The 18,843-nt window shown below is 40.8% G+C and overlaps 1 pseudogene; it reads right to left on the reverse strand.

Moving 5' to 3' along the window:
- Window positions 1-3,293: 3,293 nt before the first annotated feature.
- Window positions 3,294-4,087, reverse strand: LOC141584126 (large ribosomal subunit protein eL8 pseudogene; annotated as a pseudogene).
- Window positions 4,088-18,843: the final 14,756 nt, after the last annotated feature.

Below are 18,843 nucleotides of genomic sequence, written 5' to 3' on the forward strand. Positions count from 1 at the left end.
GTTAACATTCAAACAATGGATGGTCACCTATCCATTATAAATGGACCTCCCTGGAGTCCAGGGCTAGCAGAAATGAGAGGTCTAAAATGTAATTTATCAGGTACTCGCTATATGCTTATATATGATTTGTATATGAAGGGTTAAGGAGCTTGAGGCATTTGCCCAGTTTCCGCAACCGAAAGGAGCAGAGTTGCCAGTGGTATTAAGCCTGTAATACTCTAAAGCCCATATTGATCAGTCTTATTAGACCATTCTCAGGAAAGATCCCGTGAGACAGGGACTCTTTTGGTGCCCTGACCCCCAGCCTCTCAAATAAAACAGCCCAACATGCATCCTTGACAGAATGCGGCTTCAGAGGCAGAAGGGTCTTGGTTCCACCTTCAGAAAACCTCCCGGGCTTCAGTTGAGCTGGTAGAAGAAGACAACGCATCTGAAAAAACACCCTGCGTGGAACTTTAATCCTCACACTACTCTCCCAATGGTGCTCCTTTGTAAACAGAGTTGGCCGGCTCCCTCTCAGCTCTGCCTGGCGCCATGGCTTCAATTCCTCCTGCAGCTTCCACTGCCCTGTCTGGCTCAGGTCTTGCTGTGTGGTGTGATGAGCTGGGAGTGCAGTAAAGAGGAGTGACAAGCCCGAGGGGCCACGTTCATACCTGCCACTGCTGACTGTCCTGACGTAACTGCTGTGTCATTTTGCCTGCCAGGATTAATGACAAGGTCATAGCAGTCAGATGCGGGAGGGGTCTGCAGCCCTCGGTTTTGTTCAGACTCCGCTTTCCATGATTCTGCTACTGGGCTTGTGAATTGCCCATTCCCACCCCCAGGCAGTTTTTACTGCCGTTTCCACCTTCCAATCAGCTGCTGTGTTGAGCTGTGCCCTTGGCTTTTCCCCTTCTATTGTGTAAAACATGGACAAGACCAATGACAATTTTCTTGATGAATCAGAGGGAAAGAATAGAAGGAAAGGAGACCGTATAGTGGAGTGACTTCTTCTGAAAAAAAAAAGGGGGGAAATACAATTTGTTAAATAAAGTTGAAACCAAAGAGATATAGAGTACCCAAAAGCCTTGAAAGGAGACTTTAATTTGAGCTACAGGCCTTGCCAAGATGGACAGAACTCTTTAATGAAGAGAGAATATTTATTAACATCTGGTGGACACTTAGGAGATGAAATGTCTCGTTAGATGAAAAAGGAATTCTGATTATGTGAAATATTTTTGGAGAGTTCCTAAGTTATGTGCCATTTTCACACCAATGCCAGGGTTTATGGGTCATCAGCTGTGTTAAATGAGCACACGTGACCTCTCGGAATTAAGCAGTTTCTATGACTGTGCATGCAGCCTGTATCCCGGTACCATGCAGTAAAAAAGATGTGCATGCCAAGATGTGGGAAGCAGGAGTAATCTGATGAAAGAGAGCCAGAGCGCCACGTGTGACAAGTGAGAGGTGACCCTGCTCAGCTCAAACATAGTTCCTGAGCCTTTCTTAATCAAGAGTCAGCAATAGTTGAATTGGTTGCTGATTCTTAATTGGCATGCACCTGCAGTCCCAGCTACTCGAGAGGCTGAGAGGGAAGCGTTCTTTGAGTCCAGGAGTTTGAGTCCAGCCTGGGCAACATAGTAAGACCCCTTTCTCTAAAAATTAAAAAAATAAAAAAGAAATCATATGTACATATGTATCTATATATAGGGAGAGAGATATTTGGAGACGGAGTCTCACTCTGTCACCGGGCTGGAGTGCAGTGGTGTGATCTCAGCTCACTGCAACCTCTGCCTCCTGCCATCAAGAAATTCTCCTGCCTCAGCCTCTCCAGTAGTTAGGACTACAGGTACATGCCACCACACCTAGCTAATTTTTGTATTTTTAGTAGAGACGGGATTTTACCATGTTGGCCAGGATGGTCTCGATTTCTTGACCTCATGATCTGCCCGCCTTGGCCTCCCAAAGTGCTGGGATTACAGGCACGAGCCACCGCAACTGGCCTCTAAATTATATATTTTAAAAAATCAGTGACAGTCTCTTTTGGAGAGTGTACAGAATTCCAGGGCATGGCAGTCATGGGCCAAACTAAAATTGGACATTTTGTGTCTTTTTTTACAATTGCCCCCCGCCCCCTTTCCCTGAACTGTGCTCTGTTGGAAAGGCAGATTCATAGAAAACATATCTGGAAGCAGCCTTAGGTGAGTATGGCAGCTTAGTTATTATAGGGTAGCTTTGAGTCATGCTTCCGATTTTCAAATCCTGCTTCAAACATTACTAAAGAGTAATGTTTGCACATTCAAGGGCACTGCAAGGGCTAGTTCTGAGAATCAAGGGAAGCTTTCTGTGGATTAGAACCATGAGAAGTGGGATAATGATGTCATAGATTTCATCATCCTATGAATGCCAAATTCTACTGAATGTTACCTCTTATCTAGGGACCTCAGATCCTTTACAGGTGGGCTGAATAAAGAAACCCAAGACGCACCATGCTAGAGGGACAACTGAAGTCCTTAGTGACCCAGTGAGTCACAGTACGCGGAACAAAGACCCTCCACTGGGAGGGAAGCAGTTGGTATAATGACAAGTACAGTTCCTTCTGTTCCACTTTGCCTGAAAGCATGGGATGCTGAAATCTCAAACTTGTCAGAAAACATACTGTCCCTGTGAATTCCGTTTCATTTCCGGTCAACACTTGGCTGCAACACTTGGCAAAGTAATTTTATTTTACATCATGAATATAAATATTTAATTCTTAGTTTCATTTCTGTTTCTATGGAGGCTGCTGTTAATGACCAAATAGGATGACAGCCCAGAAATGCGTGTTATTAGGAACTAGCTAGAATGCAGTGTTGGTTTTAGCAGTAAGCCAGGTGTTTCTGAGATAAATGAGCTCCTGTCACTTGGAATAGTGCAAGCCATTGTGAACATTTACCTTGACATTCCTCTTTCTCTTCATTTGTCCCTCAATCCCTTCAATCTAGTTTGGGGTCTCCATAATCCTGCTCCTTTGGCTGCCGGCCATCTCCATAAAAAAGGAATTTTAAAGGCTTCCATTCTTTCAGAGACCTGTTTTCCGGGACTGACTGGTAAGATAAATTATGCTCATTTTTCAAACAGATTGCGATGTGTTACAGTGTTGTATTTCTTGAGAAAATTGTTCTTACGGACCTTTTTAGAGCTTAATGTTGGAAATTCCAAGCACTTTAGGAGGCTAGAGAAAGAGCCGTGATATTTTTCTTTTTTTTTTTTTTTTTAGGAAAATTTGTTATATTTTAATTAGTTTTATGTACAGACACCTCAACAGTGTACATTTAACCCAGTTTAGTGGCAAGTTCTTTATCCTTTGCCTTTTCGAGCTTGGTGATAGGAGCCACAGACTTGAGACCCAGGACATTGCCTCCCCAGTGACGGTGGATCTCATTGTATCTCTCATTGTAATTGGTCCTGATAGCCTCCACCAGCTTAGCCAAAGTGTTTTTGTCTTCTTGGTTAACCTGTGAAGGCGACAGTGGTGCAGGGCTCTCTGTGGACTAGAGATCCCAGCCTTGCCTCTCCCTTGATAATGCAATAAGGGACCCCCGTTTTATGAGACAGGGCAGGCAAGAAAACAACCAGCTTGATGGGATCCACATCGTGTGCAGTCACCACCAGCTGAGCTTTCTTGTTCTCCAGCAAGGTGGTGACGGTGTTAACCCCAGCTTGAAGGACAGGTGGTCTCTCAGTGGGGACGTCCCCTTTGCCGGCAGCTTTCCTCTCGGCCTGGGCCAAGTCTCTGCTTCTTCTCTTGCTTTGTCTCTGGTCTGTATTGTGGGCCAGCTTAAGCGGCTGAGTAGCTGTAGGCGGTCCAGGGCCTGGGTGAACTGTTTCATCATAGGAGGAACTTCCAGCCTCTTGTAGAGGATAGCTCTCTGCTGCTGCAACCTGATATAGCGGGGCCATTTCACAAAGTGGGTGAGGTCCCTTTGGGCTGGATGTCCTGTCCAATAACAAAATTGTTAGGCCTTTTCTCAAACAAGAGATTCACTGCTTTCTTGGCCTCCTGCTTCTTCAAGACGGCAGGGGCCGGAGCCACCTTCTTCCCCTTGGCCTTCTTTCCTTTCAGCATCTTGGGCGGTGGGAGGAGCGAGCAAGAGCTGTGATATTTCTACAATTCTGAGAGTCCATGTTTGTAAGACACACTGTGGATTTAATAACAAGATTGGGAGGAAGACAACCTCATTGTATGAAATGCACACACATTTCTTTTTTTACTCTCTTAGCCTGCATTTATTGATGTGATGACATTTCTCTTTCTTCTCTGTCACCATTCATGTTTGATTGAAGGCTTCTTGGAGTTTTATGATTCCTCTGAGCTGATTTTGATGCTTGACAATTGTTTACTGCAGTGCTCAGATAGGCTGTTTACAGTAATCTGCCTTCAGTAATTTAGAATTGACTATAATATTCCGTACTCCTTTAAGCTTCTCTTGAAGGTCTGCTGGAAACAGAGATTGTCCTTTTAAGATGCTCTGCTCAATAACAGGCAGCTATTCTAGCTTTGGAAAGGAATGTGGCTCCGTCTAAGCCTTTGATCATGAGAGTTGCTCTATAGTTCCATGACATATTTAAACAGCTTTATCTTTACATAGGGTCCAAAAGGGCCATTGCTTTGTTAGAAACAATGCACTTTAGTTCTGTGTTTTTCTCTTTTAGCTTTAGTCTAGCATCATAACGTATTTTTGAAAGATATTTTGTTCAACAGATAAAAATCCAAATTTAAGCTAAATGGAACTTCTTGTTCAGCTAGCCATGGAAATGACTCCACAGGGTGAGTCTCCATGTTCCTTTATTTTGCTGAGCTCAGGCCAGCTTGCCTCAGGGCCCTTGCACTTACTGTTTTCTCTACCAGGACTGGCCTCTCAACAGCTCAGCAGTCAGCTTTCTGCTTACATGTTATTTAATCAGAGAAACCTCCCTGACTTACCCCACTTCCTGATTTTTCTGTCTTGTTTTCTTTGCAGCATTGATCACACCTGGAAACTCTTTATTTTTTGGTTTAATTGTTTATCATCTACCTTTCTCTACTAGAATGAGACTCTTTGAGAGCCTATCATTGATTCTTACCTATTATTGTACTCTGTGCCCAGAAATGTACATGATACAAAACATGTATTCAGTGAATAACAATTTGTTAGATGAATGAAAGGATTGGGTGAATGAATGAAGAGATACCTTTCCTATGGACATTTCTAAGCTTGCTTGCAAAAGCACAGGCAATGAGAACCACCTCTCTTCACTCCCTGGCATGTGAGGCTTTTTATGTAAAAATGTAAACTAATCACAATGTTAGAAAATTTAAAATGTTAAAAAAACTATGTCATAAAATTGAAGAAATATAGTATTTTGAGAGTCTAAACATGTTAACGAAGTTTACTGAGCTGAAGTGTTGGGTTAATCGCTGTAAGTGATTTATCTTTTTATGTAGGTAAGGGAATAAACAGAAGATCAGAAAGGAAGAGGTACTGCTTTTACATTTTAAGTTTCCTAATATGCTAGTAAGTGTTTCTAATAAAACTTAACTCATTGAAGAAGAAAATAGTCTGACTCTAAAAAGGAATGTGTGTTCCTGAGAAGGTCTAGACCAGCTATTTTCCCCTTTCATGTTTCAATGAAAGACCATCTGCAGGCAGAGATGCAACGGCTCTCTGCCAGGTATGTTTAGTATGGTTGTTTATATGCTGTTGACCAAAAAAAACCAAAACCAAAAAAACGTAAAAACCCCACAGCAATCTCACATAATATTTAAAGATATTTATTCTGAGCCAAATGTGAGGACCATGGCCCATGACATAGTCTCAGGAGATCCTGAGAACATGTATCCAAACAAAGCGATTGGGTTACAGCTTGATTTTACACAGTTCAGGGGGACAGAATTGACAGGCAGACATCAATCAATATATGTAGCACATACACTGGTGTGGTCCGGAGAGGTGGACAACTTCAAAGAAGGTGTTGGGCTTACAGGTGGTAGTTGAATTTGAAGGTTTTCTGAGTGGCAATTGGTTGAAACAGGTAAGTTTCTTGTTGTTGTTGTTGTTTTGTTTTTTTAATAGAGACAGGGTTTCACCATGTTGGCTAGGCTGGTCTCAAACTCCTGACCTCAGATGATCTGCCTGCCTCAGCCTCCCAGAGTGCTGGGATTATAGGCGTGAGCCAGCAGCCCAGCCCAGTTACGTTTCTTTCTAAAGCCTTAAGCAAGATATGCTTAGGGTTAAGATAAGGGGGTTTGTGGAAACCAAGGTTCTTGTGACGAAGATGAAGCCTCCGGGTATCATGCTTCAGGAAGGTGGTAAATATCTCTTATCAGACCTTGAAAGATGCCAGATTCTTAGTTGGATCTCTCCTGGATCAGGAAAAGATCGGAAAGCGGGGAGAATTATCTAGGGGATAGAGATTTTCCTCATAAGAGACAGCTTTGCCAGGTCATTTCAAAATATGTCAAATAAATATGTTTGGAAGTAAAATACTTCCATTTCTTTCAGGGCCTGCTTCACATTGCTATCTTATCGCTACGAATAGTCTGTTCCGTCAGTCTTAAGATTTCTGTTGTAATGTTAATGCTGGTCAGTTGTGCCTGAATTCCAAAGAGAGTCGAGTATAAAGAAGTTATGTCCCACTCTTCCTTCCCATCATGGTCTGAGCTAGTTTTTTAGGTTTCTTTTAAATCCCCTTGCCTGAGAGTAGGGGTTCATTCAATGGTTCAGGGGCTTAGGATTTTATTTTTTGTTTACAATATTTATTATTCTTTTGTTTACAGTAATATGGGCTGTTTTCCCATATTAATGTCTAGAAGTTTTAAAATTTTTTCATGCACTTTAATTTTTAAAAATTTATTTGTAAATCAACTTATATGTAAAAGTGTTAATCTTTTGTTTTATGTTAATGGGAAAAAAGTTCTTATTTTTCTTAACTGGTCCTGTTCTCATGAAATCCCCAGAATTTAGCCTTGTTGATTTCTAGTTTTTATTAGAGAGCATTTAGAAACTTAGAATAAACTGTTGCATTTGGCTTTTTTTTTTTTTTTTTTTTTTTTTGGAATGGAGTCTCACTCTGTCACCAGGCTGGAGTGCAGTGGCAGGATCTTGGCTCATTGCAACCTCTGCCTCCCAGGTTCAAGTGATTCTCCTGCCTCAGCCTCCTGAATAGCTGGGATTACAAGCATGTGCAAACACGCCCAGCTAATTTTTGTATTTTTAGTAGAGATGGGGTTTCACCATGTTGGCCAGGATGGTCTCCATCTCTGGACCTCATGATCTGCCAGCCTCGGCCTTCCAAAATGCTGGGATTACAGGTGTGAGCTACCTCGCCTGGCCCGCAATTCCCATATTTTCAGTATATGCTTTGCAGGGCGTAGGAGAGGGTTGGGGAGGGTTTCCTCAATTTTTCATACTTGAAATAAATCTACTGAATCTGTTTTGAGACATGTTCAGCTCTCTAGAGAAAACAACTTAAGGAGCATTATGTTTCATCTCTATAATGAAATGTATTTTTTTCTTTAAACAAGTTACTTTTATGATATCTTACAGAAGTACCCCTCAGAAAACTCAACTTGTTACAATTCAGCTGTGAAATAAACTTGTAAGAGATGCCTTGATTCTAGAGGCTTTCATGTTGGTTCTTAGGGTCTCTGGCTGAACTAAACAGTCATTGTTTGGTTGGTTCTCAATGGTGGCAAACATCCTAACGTGAGCAAGTATGGGATTTGAGATTTTTGAAAAAGGTTTTTTATGAAAGAACTTAATTCATATATACATCCCTGGCTTTGAACTTTGAGAAAATTATTGTACTTCTTGGGTGGCTGAAAAATTGTTGGCCTTGGGCATTGTAACTATAACTGTTTGGAATTGCACAGCCTGCTGTGTCTTATTCCCTTGCTACAGTAGTTACTTTGCGATAACTGAACAATCAGTGCAGAACTCTGGATGCTGCTGTTTTCAAAGTGCTTTTCTAGAGCTAAATTAGGTAATTTAAATTAAAAAATTAAAAACAGCAAAACATTAATCACCTTTTAAGCTAATGATCATTTACTCTAAGCCTTAAAGCTTCTGTTGGTCTGAGTTCATACTTGTTTTTTTAATTTTCAAATTCTTAAAATTTTTATTATTATTTTTTTTTTAGAGACCAGGTGTCACTCTGTCACTCAGGCTGGAGTACGGTGGCGTGATCATGGCTCACTGTAGCATTCACCGATCCTGCTTCAGCCTCCTGAGTAGTTGGGACTACAGGCTTACGCCACCACACTCAGCTAATTTGTAATTTATTATAGAGTTGGGTTCTTGCTTTGTTGCCCACTCTGGTCTTGAGCTCCTGGCCTTAAGTAATCCTCCTTCCTTGGCCTCCTGAACTGCTAGAATTGTAGGTGTGAGCCAATGTGCCTTGCCAATACCTGTTTTTACATTTTTTAAAAAATATGTCTTTAAGGTACAAATTCATATAGAAATCATTTTGAGCAATTTTGGAAAAAATGGTGGAACTTCCAGCTGAACCAAGAGATTAAGCGATTATTTTTTCCATTCTTAAATTGACCTCATTTTGCTCATTTATAAAACGAAAGGTCTGGACGAATTGGTCCCTAAGTCTTTCCAACTCCACTATTTTATCTTTTTATGATTCCATCAAGAAAATTGTATATGATTTAATGTTACAGTGGGTAACATTTAGTATAGGAATCTGAGTACAGAGTCAGAATCATACCGCTGGGTTCCAAGCTTGTTCTGCCACTTACTAGTTAAGTGAACTTGAGCAAGTTGCTTCTCTGCTTTAGTTTTGAATTTGAAAAACTGGAGATAATAATAGGACCTATGGTTATTAGGAAGATTAAATAAGTTAATACATGCAGTGTGCTTAGAACAGTGACTGGCACATAGTAAATATTCAGTAAATGTTAGTTATTATTTGCTCACTTTATTGACAGGAAAAGTCTTTTTTTTTTTTTTTTTCGAGGTGGAGTCTCACTTCGTTGCCCAGGCTGGAGTGCAGTGGCGTGATCTTGACTCGCTGCAAGCTACGCCTCCTGGGTTCAAGCGATTCTTCTGCCTCAGCCTCCTGAGCAGCTGAAACTACAGGCCTATGTCACCACGCTTAGCTAATTTTTGTATTTTTAGAAGAGACGGGGTTTTGCCATCTTGGCCAGGCTGGTCTTGCCCTCCTGACCTTGTGATCCACCGGCCTTGGCCTCCCAAAGTGCTGGGATTACAGGCATGAGCCACCGCGCCCAGCTGGAAAAGTCTTTTATTCTAAGGTTTGCTTGGAATTAATAAAACAAAAGCTAGAAAAAGGCATTTTATGGGGGTTTTCCATATCTTGGGGTAAGGGGTATTTTGTAAGGGAGTGCAAGAATTCCTTTACACGTTTACTTATTTTTATAGGTATAGAGTTGTTGAATGGCAGAGTTTGAGATCTTAGAAACCATCAAGACTGATGATTTTCAAGCTACTTTCCACATAGGAATCTTAAAGTTCCTTGGAGAGGATGTGAAGGTTATTCTCAGGCCATGCGAGGGGCAAGAAAGGATGTGGCTGCATGGTCTCTTTTCAGATTCAACCAAAACAGCCTTGCTTCCATTGGCTTTATATAATACTGCAATTCTTGATAACTGATCTGCTTTAACACAAATTTCCCTATTGAGTTTCTTCCTCATGAAGAAACTGGGCCTCAGTGAGGTACATTGGAATGCACAGGAACACACAGCAGGTTAGTGCAGACCAGAAATAAAACCCAGGCTTCCTGACTGCTCAATAGACCACATTCCACCATGCTGCCATGGAAACTTTAAAAGAGATGAAAGTAAAACAAACAAACAACAACAACTTAAAAACAAAACAAAACAAAACAAAAAACCCAGAGCATCTCTGGGAAATACCAACATGCCTTTGCCGCGTGGGATTTCTTCCACTTCATAAGTGCAATAAACAATAAACCAAGGGAACGCGAATTTGGAGGTTAGAAAACATGCCAGGGATTTGGCCGTGCATGGGGCTCATGTCTGTAATCCCAGCACTTTGGGAGGCTGAGGCAAGTGGATCGCCTGAAGTCAGGAGTTTGAGACCAGCCTGGCCAACATAGTGAAACCCTGGCTCTACTAAAAATACAAAAATTAGCCAGGTGTAATGGTGGATGCTCTTGCCTGTAATTCCAGCACTTTGGGAGGCCAAGCTGACAGATCACTTAAAGTCAGGAGTTCCGGAAAAGATGCCAGAGATTGGACCTTTATATTGTTTTGTAAATTCTTCAAACCTTAATCTTATTTAACTTCTCCATCTATACAAAAACTAATGCAGTAATTGTTTTTTAAGGAAGCATTTTAAGGGCCAAGTAATTCATATATGTCAAGTACCCTGGGATTCAGGAAAGAAAAATTCCCTATAGCTCTAAAGCAAGGATTATAATTTGAGGTTTTCTGACAGTTTTTGTAAGAAAAGAAATACCAACCTTTCTTTTCTGGGCCAAACGCCAAGGTAGGTAATAACCCCTGCCCCATTTTCTTTCCCCAAGCTGTTTTAACTAGATAAGAATTCTGCCTTCATTTCCTTTTGTGAACTGACTTGGGATGTTGCCACATGCCCTTCAACTCTATCAATGCTTTAGTTTGCTGAGTGCTTTTTCCTTCACAATCTATGGAAAAGATTTTACCGTAAGTACTTAGCTTTCTTCAGGGTACAAAATGCTTTCCAAGGAGCAGAGGGCAGAGGGAATAAACTTTCATGTTTCCCAGTTGTATTAGTCTGTTCTCATATTGCTAATAAAGACATACTCAAGACTGGGTAATTTACAAAGGAAAGAGGTTTAATTGACTCACAGTTCCACAATGGCTGGGGAGGCCTCACAATCATGGCAGAAGATGAAGAAGAGCAACGGGACATCTTACGTGGTGGCCAGCAAAAAGAGAATGAGAGGCAAGGGAAAGAGGAAACCCCTTATAAAAATCACCAGATCTCGTGAGACTTATTTACTACCATGACAACAGTATGGGGAACTGCCTCCCACAACAAGTGGGAATTATGGGAGCTACAATTCAAGATGAGATTTGGGTGGGGACAGAGACAAACCATATCACCAATACTAGATCTCTCAGCTTCAAGTTGGCTTCAATGATCCTGAGAGGTTCCAGGAAACCCTACCTCCCTGCTTATCCTGGATGTCTCTGACAGATGTTAAGGGAAAAGCACAGCATAACAACAGCAGCACCCAGCACCTGGTATGAGCAGGTCTCTGCACTGAGACAGAGCTGAGTTCTAGTACCAACTACCTTCCTTATAGCAGTGTTATTTTGGGCAAGTTTCTCAACTTCCAGAAGGTTCTTTTCTCAGGTTACATAGTTTTTAACTGAAAATATCTCGGAGCTGTCCATATCAGCACAAGCAATTTACACTGTTATTTTTTTAATGGCTGCGCAGCATACCATGATATGGCTGTACCACTATTTAACTATTGATGGACATTTAGGCAGTTTCCAGTCTTTTTCTACAGGAGCCAGTGCTGCAATGTGGTGGGTCATAACTTTTTCCTTTTTTTTCAAATGTGGTCTTATATTTCATCCAGGCTGGCATGCAGTGGCATGATCATACCTCACTGCAGCCTCAAACTCCTGGACTCAAACAATCCTTCTGCCTCAGCCTCCAGAGTGACTGGGAGTACAGGTGTGTGCCACCATGCCCAACTAATATTTTTCGTAGAGACGAACAGGATCTTGCTGTTTTGACCAGGCTGGTCTTGAACTTCTGGCCTCAGTGGATGGGCCTCCCAAAGTGCTGGGATTACAGGAATACACCACTGTGCCCAGCTTTAAATAACTATTTTATTTCCCTTTCTGTAACTCAAGTCTTTTGTGCATTTTTCCTTGGGCACTGGCCTTCTTATCAAAGTTTAACAACTGTTTATGTATAGGGATTAACCCTTAGTCTGTTGTATGGATTGCAAATATACATGTATTTTTATTTGTATATGCAAAGTTTGTCTTTTAACTTTGTATGTTAGATAGTTTTCCAAGTATAGTTTTATTTTATTTTATTTTTTCATCTTGCATGTTTTTCCAAAGTACCAAGCAGAGTTTTTAAAAAGTTGTTTTATGGCTTCTGGTTTTTAAAAGTCATATTTAGAAAGACTTTCTCACTCTAAAATTAAAAAAAATAAATGACTAAAATGTCCCGATTTAAAAAATATATTTTATGACTTTGTTTTTCATATTTAAATATTTGTTCCATCTGGAATTTGTTTTATTTTAAGCTGTAAGGTAGAGATCTAATTTTTTTTATTTTTCCAGATGGCTATCCACTTGTTACAGTACTATTTACTAAATAATGTATCAGTTGCTAACTGAATTTAGCATATACTAAATTTCTGTGTGCATTTTATTTATTTATTTATTTATTTATTTTTTGAGACAGAGTCTCACTCTGTCACCCAGGCTGGAGTGCAATGGCATGATCTTGGCTCACTGCAACCCCTGCATCTCAAGTGTAAGCAATTCTCTTGCCTCAGCCTCAGAGTAGCTGATACTATAGGTGCCTGCCACCACACCTGGCTAATTTTCGTATTTTTAGTAGAGACAGGGTTTTGACATGTTACCTAAGCTGGTCTTGAACTCCTGACCTCATGTGATCCTCCCACCTCAGCTTCTCAAAGTGCTGGGATTATAGGCTTGAGCCACTTTGCCCAGCCCTTCTGTGTGTATTTTGATGTACTGGACTTTCTAGTCTGTTCCACTGATTTTTTGTCTGCTCTTATGCAAATAAAGCATTGTTTAAATTGGAATTTCATAAAATGCTTTATTATCTAATAGAGTATCTTCTAATTTTTTTTCTAGAATTTTCCTGGCTCATGTTACTTATTTTTTCATATGAACTTTAGTATCCATTTTTTCTAGTCTTCCCCCGACTCCCAACAAAATTATTACTATTTTGTGAGGGGTAGTGAATTAAACTTATGGATTAACTTAGGATGACTTTTCATATTCATGATATTGGACCTTTTTACTGAAGCCTATGGTATGTCTTTCTATTTAACTTTTTGTGTCCCTCAGTAGTATTTTGAAGTTTCTATGTATAGATGTCACAGAGTGATTAAATATGAAAAGAGGATAATAATGGTACTTCCTGTAAAGAGTTATTTTAAAGATTAAATAAAGATAATAGTCAGTACCTGGTCATAGCACACACTTAAAAAATTAAGGCATGACAAATGCACACTTATCACCATATCCTGGACTATGTGTGACTAATCTAATAAGATAAAACAGTCTTTCAGTAATCTCAAATTTCCACGGTTGTGACTCACACTTGGCTCTACCCTTGAAATAGGAACTCTTTTTCTACTTATGTCACACTCACTGTATCCTGCTCACCTCTGCAAAAGGTGAACTGAGGCAACCAGAAGTCCCTTCAAGGGTATCTGTGGCCATTTTTGGACAGGAGATATTCAGGGTATGGCTGCCCTGCTGATCCAGGGAAGCATCAGCACCCAGAAAGAGGTGGCTGCATAAGAAGTACATTTCACATCTCTCTCCACAACTCTGGATGGGAGGAAGAAAATATTAAAGATACATTATAGCTTTCAAAGTTACTTTATTTTTGTTTTGAAGGTAGAGGATCTCCTTCCATAGGATAGCAGCAGGGTTGATAAGATAGCTCAGCTGTCAATCACATGGAGAGTCTGGATGCTCAGCACCCCATATCAACATATGTAATAGACCTCATAGCACACCCACTGTATAGCAGCTATTGAGCTAACTGTTTTATTTGCTTTATCGTATTTAACTTTCTGAAGTAGGTATCATTATCTCATAGTACAGACAAAAGAACGGAGGGTTAATATCACAGCTCTAGAAACTAGTAAAACTGCAGCTGGAAATTTGCTTGTCTTCAAAGTCTGTGCTACTAACCGCAATGCTTAATTTAGCCCATTTTGAAGAAGCTAAATAAAACCAACTGTAAAATAAATTGAAACATGATTTGACTGCATGTCAGAGCATGCTCCTTCATCTGGAACAGAAGCATTGTCATGCTAGGTATTATTAGTGTACACATTGTTTTCATTAATAAAATTACACCTTGACTGAGGGCTATAGTTCCTGGTCTATCTTGAAAATCAATCTGAAAAATATCCTAGGAAATTTAACTATCTTTTCAGCTGCATTTGCAGGAGGATAAGGTTTTTATTTTTATGTGATCTGGAAATGCCATCACATCAATATCCAAGGAGTGCTCTGCTTAATTGTCTTAATTTTTTAATGCCTTCATTTGGCAGAAAACTTTATTTATGTTACACTTCCATTTGGCCTTTTCCAGGTAACCTATTCAACCGCTGAGAAATACATCAGCGAGTAGGAAAAATGGCCTAGAAATTAGTTATTCCCCAAGGGAAAAACATGTGGCCAATGAATCAGGGGAAACTGATTGCCCAGGGAAGAGAGTACTCAAGGCCTTTCAACATGAGTCACCAAACATAAGGACTACCCCATGATCAAAAAAGGTGAATGAACAAAGCCAGGATTCCTTTTATAGTTTCCATCTATGCAATCAGGATGGAATTGTTCCCACACAGGCTGGTGACGCCTGCTGTGTAAAGAATGAAAATTTGTCACTAAAGTACCCAAAGGGTTGCTCTGTCAGGGAAGATGCTCCAAGTAGGATTGGAGAGCCTAGGGCCCAGGAAGCAACACTGGGTGGGTGGGCCAGGTATTTGAAACGTGGGCATCACATGGATGGTCCAACGGGGGAAAGGCCCACAGAGCTGGCAGGAGGTGGTGGCTGGACCAGATGTCAAAAGACCTCATTCCTAGAAGAACTGGGAGAGCAAATCTGGGACTTATTCTCTGAGGAAGTGGAATGTATAGTGTTTTAGCAAGGCAGATACTTGGACAAAAGAACTGACTCACCGGCATGTAAGGGGAAGGTTTGTTTCTAGGAACTATATGTCTGTTTTGCTTGTTGCTATATTGTTTCCAAGAGGAGGCCCTCTGCTTGGCACATGGGAGGCAATTAAGTGTTTGTTGAGTGAATAAATGAGGCATAAGGCAGACACCCTGTTTCAGAATGTAGGACACGTGGTGAAAGCAGGTGTCTGAGTGGGGTTGACTTGATGCCGACTCACCTGAGCAATGACTAAGGACACGGTTATTGCAGAGCTTCGGGTGGGGCTGAAGCTGCAGGTGGCATTTGCAGTGGCTGAGTGCAGGGCATAGGTGGGGGAAATCAGGAGGATGAGGAGTAGTCAGGAAATTCCTTACTCATTCTGTGACAGCTTTGCACATTATTGATCTTCGCTTTTGATCAAATATAATGAAAATGTTTCTCCAGTTTCCTCACTTTTCATGGAACTTCCTACTAAGGAAGTCACATGTCCCAAATGTCCAGGGTTCACAATTTTATGAGCTACCATTTAGTTTCCATTTGTTTGCTTGCTCTGTGGTGGCAGGCACTGTGATGAGTTCAGTATAGCCAGGATCTCTATTCCTCCCAGTAACCTTTACAGGTAGTACTTGGCTCAGAAAGTCTCAGCTGCTGGCGCTGCTGGTGGTATCTGCACCACATGTGGAGTAGCAAGAATCTACAGCAGGGTGGCCAGATAGTAAATGTTTCCAGCTTTGTGGGCCATATGATCCCTGTCACATCTCTTCACCTCTGCCATTGAAGTGCAAAGGCAGCCATGTATTATCCATAGACAATACGTGGGTAAGTGAGTGTGGCTGTGTGCCAAGAAAACTTTATTCATGGACACTGAAAATTGAATTTCATATGATTTTCATATGGCACAAAATCCTTTTTAATTTTCTTCAACCATTAAAAATGTAAAAAAAGTTAGTTCATGGGCCATAGTTCCCTGAATCCCGGTCTAGAAAATTCAGTGGCCTTGATCCCAAGGGGTTGAAGAGCTTCCCAAATAGGACAGCCCAGGTTCTGAGGTTTTGTGAAATCACCACCAACCATGACGGGTAGCAGGCAGGTGACTAAGAAGAGGGAGCACCTCATCTAGAGCAGGGGGTCAGATTTGCCTGTGATTGTCATTTCCAGCAGGGTGACCCAACAAAGTTTTTAATGTCTTCGTACCTTAATGTCCTCATGTCCAAAGTGAGGCTAAAAACAGGGTGATTGTGGCAAGAAAAGAAATTAGTGAATGCATGCAAAGCCTTTGGTAGTACTGACAGATGAATTACAAGGTTAGACGTACAATCTCAGCATCACTGACTGAAGCAGGATGGGAGGGCAAGAGCCCCTCAGAACCTGGACCTCAGAGCCAACCAACTCCAAGATGACCTGAGAGAATTTACTGATTGCTACACTGCAGTTATCAACAATCATACAGTTTTGAGGAAAATACTTTGAGGAATTCAGAACTAAATACAATTCTATAGAGTGCAGGTGAGGTCAGTGCAGAGTTCTTGAGAAGATGCCTTTATAGGGCAGGCAGCAGAAACCCTCAGCGGAACTGTTGGCAAGGCACAAGGACACGGTGGGTAATTAAAGTAATTAGAACAATGAATATAGCTGACAGTTATATAGCATTGATTAATATCCTCTGCTCAGCGACGGTCTAGTGTTTTCTAAGCAGAAAATATGTAGGTCTAGTTTACCCCCATGATCACTTTGTAAAGTAAGCACTATTAAGCAGTATTATTAACTCCATTTAATAGAAAAGGCAACTGAGACCAAGAGAGGGTAAATAACATGCCAAAACCATGCCTTCTTTAAGTGGCAGCACCATCTGGCTGCAGAATCCATGTTCTTAGTCGCCAGGCTGAGAATCTTTACCCCAGTCTCTCTAGGTCCTCTGGATAAAATTAGCTTGGCCAGACTTGGGGATGGTAGGGTCAGGGATTTCCTCCCAGGGAGTAAATGGTGCTCTGGGGATTTGCAATCCTTTTACGCCACTGGGTTATGATAGATAGCAAATCTGATTCATGTGCAAATGGAAATAACACTTTTTGCCTTCGTTTTTCACATTTACTAACCTCTCAAGCCAGAGTCCTGGTCTAGTCACACAGTATACTGTGCAAATTCAGACTGTATCCTGCGTTTTGGTGTAGATTCATTTGCAGAAGCGGGTAGGGGTGGCACACGTATTTTTGTCTCTTTTCTGTGTGGGTGATGACCCTGGCCTCATTTGTGGACTGTGCACAGACAATATGAAACAGAAAGGTGTCCGTTATGGATCAGAAGGAAATGTCACTTGACCCAGGGCTCCTGAAATTAGTGCCTCTGATTACTTGGATCCTATGAGTCTATAGAAAACTTTGGGTGATTCCCCATGCCATGACTTGTTTTTTCCCATCAGTAATCTAAAAGCGTTTTAGACTTTTTTTTCTGTTTTGTCTAGCAACTAAACGACTCTTCTAAAACTGGATTGGGAAAAGGAATTTTTAATAAGGGTATTCCCAACTACATATACCTCAGAGGATTTGCACTGGAAAATTGGTCTTACTCTATGCCCATATTTGGGAGCTTCCTCATTCGTGAGATCAGATTTCCTGGATATTCCAGAATTGCTTCCACCACGATTTTTTTTTTTTTTAAACTTGCAAGAAGGACATCGAACCTTGAAATGTTATGTTACCTTTCCTCAGAGCAGAAAGAATGATATATGAACTGCCCATCTTTATATACAAACTGTATTCATAAGCTTTGACTGCGATTCAGTGTCATTTCTCTTGGTGAAGCAAAAGAATCTTACATTCTCTAAATTTTCCAAGGATTTTTTTTTTCAGCTGCTTAGTGACTATGTGCCTCTACATTATTTCCTAAGGAGTTATAGGTATGTTTTGGATTCTAGCCCTGCACATAATTAACATTTTTATGAATATAATGATAGTGAGCCCTTAACCACACACACATAACTAACCGGCATTTCTTATGTAGATTTTCTTTTTGTTTTCGTTTTTATGGATTTAATACGTAGAGTTTTTTAAAAAATGAAAACCGTTTTTGTTTTATCAGAAATATGCCTTCAGCGATTCCAAGACAGAGCTTGCCTAATTTCTGTGGGATACACAGCCAAGAAAATCACTGGAAATAGTTGTTTAGTTTAATAAGAGTCATTTTAAAAAGTCCCGAATTGCCTTAAACATACTTTGTTACAATGCCTTCATATGTTATGAGAGTCACTGCAGTCAGTTAGAAAAATACACAGAATACCAGGAATTCCTATCCCCAGTCCAGCTTCACTTGTAAATATCATACGACCTTAAGTAAGATCCTTATGGCAGTCAATGTTGACTTTGTATTCTAGAAAGGGATTGTTTGTATTTCATCCCAAACACATCCCATTAACTATTTACTCACAGGAGACTAGGGGAAAAAACAAGGAAAGCATTGCTAAAATATATTTTCCAAAATACGTTAAATTTCAGCCAGGCATGATGGCTCATGCCTGCAATCTCAGCATTTTGGGAGGCCAAGGCAGGTGGATCACTTGAGGTCACGAGTTCAAGACCAGCCTGGCCAACATGGCGAAACCCCATCTCTACTAAAAATACAAAAATTAGCCGGCCACGCATGGTGGCGGGTGCCTGTAATCCCAGCTACTGGGGAGACGAAGGCAGGAGAATTGCTTGAACCCGGGAGGAGGAGGTTGCAATGAGCCAAGATTGTGCCACTGTACTCCAGCCTGGGAGACAGAGTGAGACTCTGTCTCAAAAAAAAAAAAAAAAAAAAAAAAAGAAAAAAAAATTAATTAGAATAAATAAAATAAAATATATTGAATTTGAAAAGAAATTGTTAAGGCAAAATGATTTCTCAGGGTGTTTGGGCTTCAGTAAATAGATAACCTGACCAGCATCATAGTCTGGGGGAAGACAAGGGTGAGCTGGTTATTTTAAGCTTTGGTTCC

The sequence above is a fragment of the Saimiri boliviensis genome, chromosome 4, assembly GCF_048565385.1.
Source record: "Saimiri boliviensis isolate mSaiBol1 chromosome 4, mSaiBol1.pri, whole genome shotgun sequence".
NCBI classification, from domain to species: Eukaryota; Metazoa; Chordata; class Mammalia; order Primates; family Cebidae; genus Saimiri; species Saimiri boliviensis.